The sequence below is a fragment of the Lipotes vexillifer genome, unplaced genomic scaffold, assembly GCF_000442215.2.
Source record: "Lipotes vexillifer unplaced genomic scaffold, Lipotes_vexillifer_v1.1 scaffold362, whole genome shotgun sequence".
Taxonomy (NCBI): domain Eukaryota; kingdom Metazoa; phylum Chordata; class Mammalia; order Artiodactyla; family Lipotidae; genus Lipotes; species Lipotes vexillifer.
In genome coordinates this window covers 1,258,711-1,270,945 of record NW_006788741.1, presented here as the reverse complement: position 1 = coordinate 1,270,945, position 12,235 = coordinate 1,258,711, and positions in this window count along the sequence as shown.

Below are 12,235 nucleotides of genomic sequence, written 5' to 3'. Positions count from 1 at the left end.
CCACCAAGAGAGTGAGAGGTTTCCCTTTTCTCCACACCCTCTCCAGGATTTATTGTTTGTAGATTTTTCATGATGGCCATTCTGACTCGTGTGAGGTAATACCTCATTGTAGTTTTGATTTTCATTTCTGTAATGATTAAGGATGTTGAACATCCCTTCATGTGTTTGTCTGCAATCTGTATATCTTCTTTGGATAATGTCTATTTAGGTCTCTTGCTCAATTTTGGATTGTGTTGTTTGTTTTTTTGATATTGAGCTGCATGAGCTGCTTGTAAATTTTGGAGATTAATACTTTGTCAGTTGCTTCATTTGCAAATATTTTCTCCCATTCTGAGAGTTGTCTTTGCATCTTGTTTATGGTATCCTTTGCTGTGCAAAAGCCTTTAAGTTCCATTAGGTCCTATTTGCTTATTTTTGTTTTTATTCCCATATCTCTAGGAGGTGGGTCAAAAAGGATCTTGCTGTGATTTACATCATACAGTGTTCTGCCTAGATTTTCCTCTAAGAGTTTTAGAGTTTCTGGCCTCACATTTAGGCCTTTAATCCATTGGGAGTTTATCTTTGTGTATGGTGTTAGGAAGTGTTTTAATTTCATTCTTTTACATGTAGCTGTCCAGTTTTCCCAGCACCACTTATTGAAGAGGCCGTCTTTTCTCCATTGTATATTCCTGCCTCTTTTGTCATACTTTAGGTGACCATAGGTGTGTGGTTTTATCTCTGGGCTTTATATCCTGTACCATTAATCTATATTTCTGTTTTTGCACCAGTACCATACTGTCTTGATTAGTTTAGCTTTGTAGTATAGTCTGAAGTCAGGGAGACTGACTCCTCCATCTCCATTTTTCATCCTCAAGATTACTTTGGCTATTAGGTGTCTTTTGTGTTTCTATACAAATTGTAAAATATTTTGTTCTAGTTCTGTGAAAAATGCCATTGGTAGTTTGATATGGATTTCATTGAATCCATTGCTTGTTTTGGGTAGTATAATCATTTTCACAATGTTGATTCTTCGAATCCAAGAACATGGTATATCTCTCCATCTGTTTGTGTCATCTTTAATTTCTTTCATCACTGTCTTATAGTTTTCTGCATACAGGTCTTTTGTCTCCTTAGGTAGGTTTATTTCTAGGTATTTTATTCTTTTTGTTGCAATGGTAAATGGGAGTGTTTCCTTAATTTCTCTTTCAAATTTTTCATTGTTAGTTTATAGGAATGCAAGAGTATTCTGTACATTAATTTTGTATCTTGCTACTTAACCAAATTCATTGATTAGCTCTAGTAGTTTTCTGGTAGGATCTTTAGGATTCTGTATGTATAGTATCATGTTATCTGCAAACTGTGACAAATTTACTTCTTTTCCGATTTGGATTCCTTTTATTTCTTTTTATTCTCTGATTGCCATGGCTAAAACTTCCAAAACTATGTTGAATAATAATTCTGAGAGTGGGCATCTTTGTCCTGTACCTGATCTTAAGGGAAATGGTTTCAGTTTTTCACCATTGAGAATGATGTTGCCTGTGTGTTTTTCATATATAGCCTTTATTACGTTGAGGTAGCTTACCTCAATGCCCACTTTCTGAAGAGTTCTTATCATAAATCGGTGTTGAATTTTGTCAAAAGCTTTTTCTGTGTCTATTGAGATAATCATATGGTTTTTATTCTTCACTTTGTTAATGCGATGTATCATATTGATTTATTTACATACGTTGAAGAATCCTTGAATCCCTGGGATATCTCCTGGTTGATCATGGTGCATTTTCCTTTTAATGTTATGTTGTATTCTGTTTGCTCATATTTTGTTGAGGATTTTTTCATCTATGTTCATTAGTGATATTGGCCTGTAGTTTTCTTCCTTTGTGACATCTTTGTCTGGTTTTTGTATTGGAGTGATGGTGGCCTAGTAGAATTAGTTTGGCAGTGTTCCTGCCTCTGCTATATTTTGGAAGAGTTTGAGAAGGATAGGTGTTAACTCTCTTCTCTAGATGTTTGATAGAATTCTCCTGTGAAGCCATCTGGTCCTGGGCTTTTGTTTGTTGCAAGATTTTTAATCACAATCTCAATTTCAGTGCTTGTGATTGGTCTGTTTATATTTTCTATTTCTTCCTGGTTCAGTCTCAGAAGGTTTTGTTTTTCTAAGAATTTTTCTGTTTCTTACAGGTTGTCCATTTTTTTGGCATATAGTTTCTTGTAGTAATCTCCCATGATCTTTTGTATTTCTGAGGTGTCAGTTGTTACTTCTCCTTTTTCATTTCTAATTCTATTGATTTGAGTCTTCTTCCTTTTATTTTTGATGAGTCTGGTTAATGGTTTACCAATTTTGTTTATCTTCTCAAAGAACCAGCTTTTAGTTTTATTGATCTTTGCTATTGTTTCCTTCATTTCTTTTTCCTTTATTTCAGATCCTATCTTTATGATTTCTTTCCTTCTGCTAACTTTGGTTTTTTTTGTTGTTGTTGTTGTTGTTCTTCTTCTTCTTTCTCTACTTGCTTTAGGTGTAATGTTAGGTTGTTTATTTGAGATATTTCTTGTTTCTTAAGGTAGGATTGTATTGCTATAAACTTCCCTTTAGAACTGTTTTTGTTGCATTCCATAGGTTTTGGGTCATTGGGTTTTCATTGTCATTTGTTTCTAGGTATTTTTCGATTTCTTATTTGATTTCTTCAGTGATCTCATGTTTATTAACTAGTGTATTGTTTAACCTCCATGTGTTTGTATTTTTCACAGATATTTTCCTGTAATTGATATCTAGTCTCATAGCACTGTGCTAGGAAAGGATACTTGATACAATTTCAATTTTCTAAGAAATACCAAGGTTTTATTTTTGATCCCAGAGATAATCTATCCTGGAGAATGTTCCCTGAGCACTTGAGAAAAAAGTTTTTTCTGTTGTTTTCAGGTGAATGTCCTATAAATATCAATTAATACTTAATTGATACATCTTGTTTAATGTATCATATACATTAAACAAGATACATCTTGTTTAATGTATCATATAAAGCTAGTGTTTCCTTAGTTTCATTTTGGATGATCTGTCCATTGTTGAAAATGGGGTGCTAAAGTCCCCTATTATGATTTTGTTACTGTTGATTTCCCCTTTTATGGCTATTAGCATTTGCCTTAAGTATTGAGGTGTTCCTATGTTGGTTGCATAAATATTACAATATGTTATATCTTTTTCTTGGATTGATCCATTGATCATTATGTAGTGTCTTTGTCTCTTGTGATAGTCTTTATTTTAAAATGTACTTTGTCTGACATGAGAATTGCTACTCCAGCTTTCTTTTGATTTCCATGTGCATTGAGTATCTTTTTCCATCCCCTCACTTTCAATCTGTATGTGTCCCTAGTTCTGAAGTGGTTCTCTTGAAGACAGCATATATACAGGTCTTGTTTTTGTATCCATTCAGCCAGTCTATGTCTTTTAGTTGGAACATTTAATCCATTTTCATTTAAAGTAGTTATTGATATGTATGTTCCTATTACCACTTTCTTAATTGTTTTGGGTTTGTTATCGTAGGTCTTTTCCTTGTGTTTCCCACTTAGAGAAGTTCCTTTAACCTTTGTTGTAAAGCTGGTTTTGTGGTGCTGAATTCTCTTAGCTTTTCCTTGTCCGTAATGTTTTTTTAATTTCTCCATCGAATCTGAATGAAATCCTTGCTGGGTAATCTTGGTTGTGGTTTTTTTTCCCTTTCATCACTTTAAATATGTTGCCGCTCTCTCTTCTGGCTTTTCTGGCTTGCAGAGTTCCTGCTGAGTGATAAGCTGTTAACCTTATGGGGTTTCCCTTGTATGTTATTTGTTTTTTCCATGATTCTTTTAATATTTTCTCTTTGTATTTAATTTTTGACCATTTTATTAATATATGTCTTGGCATATTTCTCCTTGGATTTATCCTGTATAGTACTCTCTGTGCTTCCTGGAGTTGATTAACTATTTCCTTTCCCATATTAGGGAAGTTTTAAATTATAATCTTTTCAAATATTTTCTCAGTCCATTTCTTTTTCTCTTCTTCTTCTAGGACCGCTATAATTCAAATGTTAGTGCATTTAATGTTGTCCCAGAGGTCTCTGAGACTGTACTCAATTCTTTTAATTATTTTTTCTTTATTCTGCTCTGCAGTAGCTATTTCCACTATTTTATCTTCCAGGTCACTTGTCTTTTCTTCTTCCTCAGTTATTCTGCTATTGATTCCTTCTAGAGAATTTTTAATTTCACTTATTGTGTTGTTTGTCATTGTTTGTTTGCTCTTTAGTTCTTCTAGGTCCTTGTTAAATGTTACTTGTATTTTCTCTATTCTATTTCCAAGATTTTGGAACATTTTTACTATAATTACTATGAATCCTTTTCATGTCGACTTCCTATTTCTTCATTTTTGTTTGATATGGTGGGTTTTTACCTTCATCTACTGTGTTCTCATTTTGCTTAACTTACTGTGTTTGTGGTCTTCTTTTCACAGCCTGCATGTCCATAGTTCCTGTTGTTTTTGGTGTCTGCACCCAGTGGTTTATGTTTGTTCAGTCAGTAGTGTAAACTTCCTGGTGGAGGGCACTGGTGCCTGTGTTCTGGTGGATGAAGCTGGATCTTGTCTTTCTGGTGGACAGGACTGCATCTGGTGGTCTGTTTTGGGGTGTCTGTGACCTTATTATGATTTTAGTCTGCCTCTCTGCTAATGGGTGCTGTTGTGTTCCTCTCTTGTTGCTTGGCATTCAGTGCCCAGCACTGTAGCTTGCTGGTTGTTGAGTGGAGCTGGGTCTCGGCATTGAGATGGAGTTCTCCGGGAGAGCTGTCACTGTTTGATATTATGTGGAGCTGGAACGTCTCTGGTGGACTAATATCCTGAACTCAGTTATCTCCGCTCAGAGGCACAGGCCTGACACCCGGCCTGAGAACCAAGACCCTGTCAGCCACATGGCTCAGAAGAAAAGGGAGAAAGAAAGAAAAATAAAGTAAAATACTGTTATAAAATAAAATATTATTAAATATAAAAATATTAAAATTAATTTTAAAAAAAGAAAGAAAGAAGACAGCAACCAAACCAAAAGAGAAATCCACCAATGATAACAAGCACTAAAAATCATACCAAAAAAAAAAAAAAATCAGACAGACAGAATCCTAGGACAAATGGTAAAAGCAAAGGTATACGACAAAATCACTCAAAGAAGCATACACATCAGACTCACAAAAAGTGAAAAAGGAAAACTATATATATATATATATATAAAGGAAGAGAGCAACCAAATGAATAAACAAATCTACCACTGATAAGAAACTCTAAATACTAAACTAACAGAAACATAAAACCAGAAACAAATTAGATGCAGAAAGCAAACCCCAAGTCTACAGTTGCTCCCAAAGTTCACCACCTCAATTTTGGGATGATTCATTGTCTATTCAGGTATTCCACAGATGCAGGGTATATCAAGTTGTTTGTGGAGATTTAATCCACTGTTCCTGAGGCTCCTGAGAGAAGTTTCCCTTTCTTTTCTTTGTTCACACAGCTCCTGGAGTTTGGCTTATGATTTGGCCCCACCTCTGCATGTAGGTCACCTGAGGACGTCTGTTCTTCGCTTAGACAGCAGAGGGTTAAAGTTGCAGCTGATTGGGGACGTCTGGCTCACTCAAGCTGCAGAGAGGGAAGGGTACATAATGCGGGGTTAGCCTGTGGTGGCAGAGGCCAGTGTGACATTGCAACGGTCTGAGGCCTGCTGTGTGTTCTCCTGGCAAAGTTGTTCCTGCATCATGGGACCCTGGCAGTGGTGGGCTGCACAGGTTTCTGGGAGGGGAGGTGTGAATAGTGACCTATGCTTGCACACAGGCTTCTTCGTGGTTGCAGCAGCAGCCTTAACATTTCATGCCCGTCTCTGGTGTCCGTGCTGTTAGCCATGGCTTATGCCCATCTCTGGAGCTCCTTTGGGTGGTGCTCTGAATCCCCTCTCCTCCCGCACCCTGAAACAATGGTCTCTTGCCTCTAAGGGAGTTCCAAATTTTTTCCCAAACTCCCTCCTGGCTAGCTATGGTGCACTATCACCCTTCAGGCTGTATTCATGCAACCAACCTCAGTCCTCTCCCTGGGATCTGACTTCTGAAGCCCGAGCCTCAGCTCTGAGCCCCCACCTGCCCTGGAGGGTGAGCAGACAAGCCTCTCAGGCTGGTGAGTGCTGGTCGGCACTGATACTCTGTGCAGGAAACTCTCCACTTTGCCTTGTGTACCCCTGTTGCTGTTCTCTCCTCCATGGCTCTGAAGCTCCCCCCCCCCACCCCGTCTCTGCCAGTGAAGGGGCTTCCTAGTGTATGGGAACTTTTCCTCTTTCACAGTTCCCTCCCAGAAGTGCAGGTCTTTTCCCTACTCTTTTGTCTCTGCTTTTTTCTTTTTTCTTTTGCCCTACCCAGGTATGTGGGGAGTTTCTTGCCTTTTGGGAAGTCTGAGGTCTTCTGCCAGCATTCAGTAGGTGTTCTGTAGGAGTTGTTCCACATGCAGATGTATTTCTGATGTATTTGTGGGGAGGAAGGTGATCTCCACAACTTACTCTTCTGCCATCTTGAAGGTTTCTCTGGCCCAATTTTAACAATAACTAAGACATACCATTGGCCAAATAAAACATCTTTATAACCATCTGGGTTTGTGGGCCTCTAATTTTCAAACTCTTATAGAAACATTGAATAGTCTTATTAAATAAATAATTAATCATATATAAAGTTTTTTTCAAAGTTAGTCTTGCTTCCTGTGAAGAGAGGTGATATCTGTTAACTGAATTTAGTGTGCTAATTATTTTGCAATATACACATAGATTAAATCATTATGTTTTACACCTTAAAGTTGTACAATGTTATATGTCAATTATACCTCAATATAAGTGGAAAAAATGCATCCAATCAAAAACAAAGTTAGTCTTGTTTCACATAACAGTTATATTCTTTTCAGGTTCAAGGAACTGGTCTTAAAACTACTTCATCTGTCACATTAATAGATGGAAACATAGTAAGAACTGAATGAATATTCATCCTTTGATTAAGGTCAAGATGAAGAGTTGAAAATGTTCAGGTAACACATGATACAGATTGTCTCATTCAGGAACAGACCTGATCCCACTTCAGATTTTTCTATAATGATTACATGCTCATTGTCAAGATTGCATACATTTAAAAGACAAGTTGACAATTTAGTGTTTTAGGAAAAAAATATGCATAACACATGGTGCAGAACTATTATCTTTTAACTTAGTTTCATGTTAGTTGTCACTTCTTGCCTGAGTTCACAGAAGTGCTAAGCTAACAGTATTTTTACTCACTTTGCATTTCTGTATAAGTTTATAGCTATTTGACTGAGAAGAAAAATTTTGAAAAATGCTACCATGTCTCAAAATTTTGTTCACAATAACTTTTGGACATACCGCTGTTACTTGGCCTACTTTTATTATGTTCATATTTTGCCCCTATAAACTGTCCTGTCCCGTGGCCACTCTCCCTCCTTTTGTCCCCATGGAAGATGACCTAGAGTGTAATGAGAAAACCAGCAGAAAGCAGGGGGCCTATATGGCAGCAGCAGGAGATGGTCGACAAATCACAAAGGTTTTGGAGAAAGTGTTTTTTGTCTTTCATTGATTTTTAATAATATATTGCTGACATTTAATCTACCTTTAATAACAGAAGAAGAGTAAGGGTACACAAAAGTGGGGCAAAAAAGGAGGTTTTGGAAATGTATCCTATTCTCCTCCTCAATCAGTTATCTCTATAAAGTATGCAATAGCCAGGGTTCTTTGCATTTGGGAATAATTCCACCCAATGTTATTGATGGGGGCACAGCAATAATATTTGTTGTATGGTCATTTGTTCACTTTTCCTTCAATAAAAAAAAGCTCTCTAAAAGACAACTACAACCTGGCTAAAGGAAACAGAGAGAGAAATTAAATATAAGAATAATAGCTGGAGTACAGAGAAATGGATGCTGTGGTAAATGGGGGCGTCTGTCCTTTGTTATTTTTTGTTTTTTTGTTTTTTTTCCTGTGCTGCACTGCATGCAGGATCTTAGATCCCCAACCAGGGATTGAACCCAGGCCCTTGACAGTGAGAATGCGCAGTTCAAACAACTGGACAGACTGGTAATTCCCTAGGGGTTTCTGTCTTTATTTAAAAGTTTTAATTAATAGAATTAATAGCTGCTTCCTCCCTCTCTAAATAAAGAAGCAATTATAGTTTTGGAAAACTTTATTGAAATATCCTTATTCACATCTTCACATTCCATTAGGTGTGCTTTATATCATGTGTGTGCTCATGGGTATCATAGTACAATGTTACTGAGCTGACATTTTTACACATGGTTGGGCCAGCTGAAGGGACTTTAGCCCTCATTTGACAAGTACTGTGAAAGTCCCACTTGCATCAGCAGCTTGGTAAAAGGTGAAAGACAAAGAAGTTAGAGGTTTTCTATTCTCTAACCAAAGCATCGTCTTTAAGCATTAGGGACCAACAGCCCAAAATTGTTTCCAATGGAGAAAATTCTAAGCACTTAACCAACTTGCTTTTAGCTCCAATGATTTTTCTTCTCTATCTTGTCCCTGTTGTATCAAGGCCATATTTTGTTATATGATTCTGCATCTCAGTATTGTTGCAGTATATTCTATTATCCTCATCTATGCTCTTTTAACTGACTTTCTTTTTTCCTTATTTTACTATATATTACATCATATTGTTCTAGTTTTCTTGCTTTTTACATATTCTTATCTAATATTTAAAAAAATTTTATACTTTCAAAAACATTCCTTTGCATTTAATGATTTTGAATTATTTTATTCTTAGTCTTTTGGGACTAAATTTTATTATTCATCTTTCATCCAATTTATTTTTTAAATTTTATTTTCTTAAAAGTATTACAAATGTATTTATTTTACTTTATTCTCTCTTAATTTATTTATATTTTTGTTTTTAACCTCTATTAGTTTTATTTCTTATTTTATTGATTTTATAATGATTTACAGCTATTTATACTTCTCTTAATTTTAATCCTTTTTTTTTAAAATTTGCTTATATTTTTGTTCTATATTAAATTGCAATTGTCATTATATCAATTTAAACATTTTTAGTCTCTTATATCAAAACGTATGCAATTTGTCATGCTTTATTTTCTCATGCCAGCAAGAGGCTGTTTCAGCTATGTGGTGTTGTGGAGTATTTGGTAGGAATTACCACTAAAATAAGATGTGGCTTGGAGATTCCTTCCTCCTGGCTGCTGCTACCATTGTTCTGATTCTCCCAATGGATCTGGCATTCTTTTTAAACATAACACCACTAAAATTTTATTGTATTATGGTGTAATTAATAGACTCCTAACTAATAGTCCTTCCCAGGACAAAAGGGACACTCTCTATGTAAATGACACATTGAATTACTTTGAGGGTGATGTTTCCAAATTTATGAGGAAACCTGTTTTCTAGATGTTAAGCCACATGGCAAGCCATGCAAATAAAATGTCACAGTACATGAGGAGAGAGTAGGTGAAAGTTACATCAGAGGCAGTGTTTTTCTCATAAGTGTTCCTGTCCTTCAAATAGGCATTGGCCTTAGTACCAGATGGTGGTTTCTATCACTAAGTTCCACCAATATATAAGTGCTGGATATTTGTCTTACACCTCTGTCCCTCTGGATGCCAAGGACTCTAAATTCTGTTTCGGGAGGGACAATGTGTCCACATAGGGTAGTACTGATAAGACTCATCAAAGACTTAGAGAAGGTGTGAGGATCCCTTCGACCTCACTTGAATAATCAATAGGTAGTAGTCATGGAAGCACTCATCGTATAATAAGGAAAAACATGTGGATGAGTATAGATGGTCTTCTGGCTTTGATTGTCTTCAACATATTTCTCAGTGCTAGACTGATGATGCTGGGCTATATCTCTGTTGGACTCTGCTTCTCTTTATGTGACACTTCTATATTCATTCTCCTCATCTCAGTCTCAATAAATCTTCTCTAATGTCACTTTATTTTAATTTCCCCCTTACAGCCCCAAGCCCAAGAAGTATGATTGATATTGAGCTAATAATAATTCTGTGCTATGTCTCTATCAAGGGGACAGGATACCCTAATGACAAGTATGTGAAAAAAAGTAACTTGACCAACCCTCAGTAGTTTTAACATTTTATATGCTGACTTTAACTTCAATTCATTTTCTTCCACTACACCCCTGAGACCATAAAAATTGTCAAATGTGATTGATATACCTCCCAGGTAGTCTTATGAAGTGGTAACTGTTCTACTCTGTTGAATGAGGACTTTTATCTGTATGAAGTCCTTACTTCTTTCAGAATACTCCCTCTTCTGTTAAAATCATCAATGGACCCTATCTTAGAAAAAGGATGTTTACACAGACATCCTGGAGAGTCTTTCTATAACCAGATAATATATTGATGATATACTGATCTAGTGGAATTCATCTGCATCTTCAATTGATAGATATTATCCTACATGCTGAAGTATTTATCTAGATTTTGTACATTCCATGTAGTATGCCTTGCAACGAAAATGATTCTTTTTTTTTTTTAATACAGCTCTTTCAATAAGGATCTTGATTTCTATTTTAAAACATAATGTTATATATTTAAAGGTAAAAATAACATTTGTTTAAATATAGAAAGGAAAAAGTGTACATATATATACATATATAGATAAATGTGCATAATTAAGTGTGAGGTTCCACCAAGGCCTCTTCACACTTGGGTGAATAATCACTGAGGTCAGATATGTGATAATACTCTCAAATTTTGGTACTTATGCAGTTTCCTAGTAAGATGGGCATGATTTTATTAAGGTCTTTACCCTCAGTGAGTTGTTTCGCTTGTTTGCTTTCTATCTTCTCTTTCATTTCTTATTCAACAAAATTAATATATAACTGTATATATATACAGTTTAAAAACCCCAAATAAATGAACACCTATGTAACTAGCACTAAATTTATTAAATAGAAAATTACCACAGCCCTTAAAGCTTCTTCCTTAGGAGGTAACCAGTTTCCTGTATTAATTATTCCATACTGTTCTGTATAGGATTACTGCATTTGTAAGTGTACCTAAATGATATATTTTCAGGTTTGCTTCTTTATAAACTTTTCATAAATAAAATGATTAATTTATTTTTTGAACACCACATTATTTTTGCTGCATATAATGTTACTTTACTTTTATCTTTACATAGTATTTCATTCTAAGAACTAGTTATTTATTCTATTTTGGTAGGCATTTGGATTGTTTTCTAATTTTTTCCTACAATAAATATTGCTGCAGAAAGACATTTTTGTAGTTTCTTTAGGGAAAAATCTTCAAGTTGAATGACTGAGTTGTAAAGTATACATATTTTCCATTTTCTGTCCCTAGGAATTTTATCAAGTTCACACTCACATTAACATATTTACCATAAAAAGAAACGAAATTGAGTTATTTGTAGTGAGGTGGATGAACCTAGAGTCTGTCATAAAGAGTGAAGTAAGTCAGAAAAACAAATACCGTATGCTAACACATACATGGAATCTAAAAAAAAAAAAAGGTTCTGATGAACCTAGGGGCAGGACAGGAGTAAAGACGTAAACGTGGAGAATGGACTTGAGGACACGGGGAGGGGGAATGGTAAGCTGGGATGAAATGAGAGAGTAGCATTGACATATATACACTATAAAATGTAAAATAGATAGCTAGTGGGAAGTAGCTGCATAGCACAGGGAGGTCAGCTCGGTGCTTTGTGACCACCTAGGGGGATGGGATAGGGAGGGTTGGAGGGAGACACAAGAGGAAGGTGATATGGGGATATATGTATACATAGAGCTGATTCAATTTGTTATACAGCAGAAACTAACACAACACTGTAAAGCAATTATACTCCAATAAAAGATGTTAAAAAAAAAAAAACATGAAAACGTATTTAATAGTTCCCACTGCTACATATGTATGTCAGGGTCCCAGCAAGTAACTGATGGCACACTCAAACTGGGTAATTTTAGGAGAGTTTGATAAAGTGATTACTTACACTATTCAGGGTAATAGAGAAGCCAACAAGAGATAGCGAACTCTAAGATCAGCAATAGCAATGAGCTATTACCATACCTATACCTGAAGGACAAAGGATGAGATGTTCCTGGAGCTCAAAGGGAGTTGCTGTATGGAAAGGGTCATCTAATGTAAGTCACGGCCTTGAGCTTAAGTAGAGGGACCCAGACGCACACAGTGAAGTGACCTGAAAAGGAGCCAGTT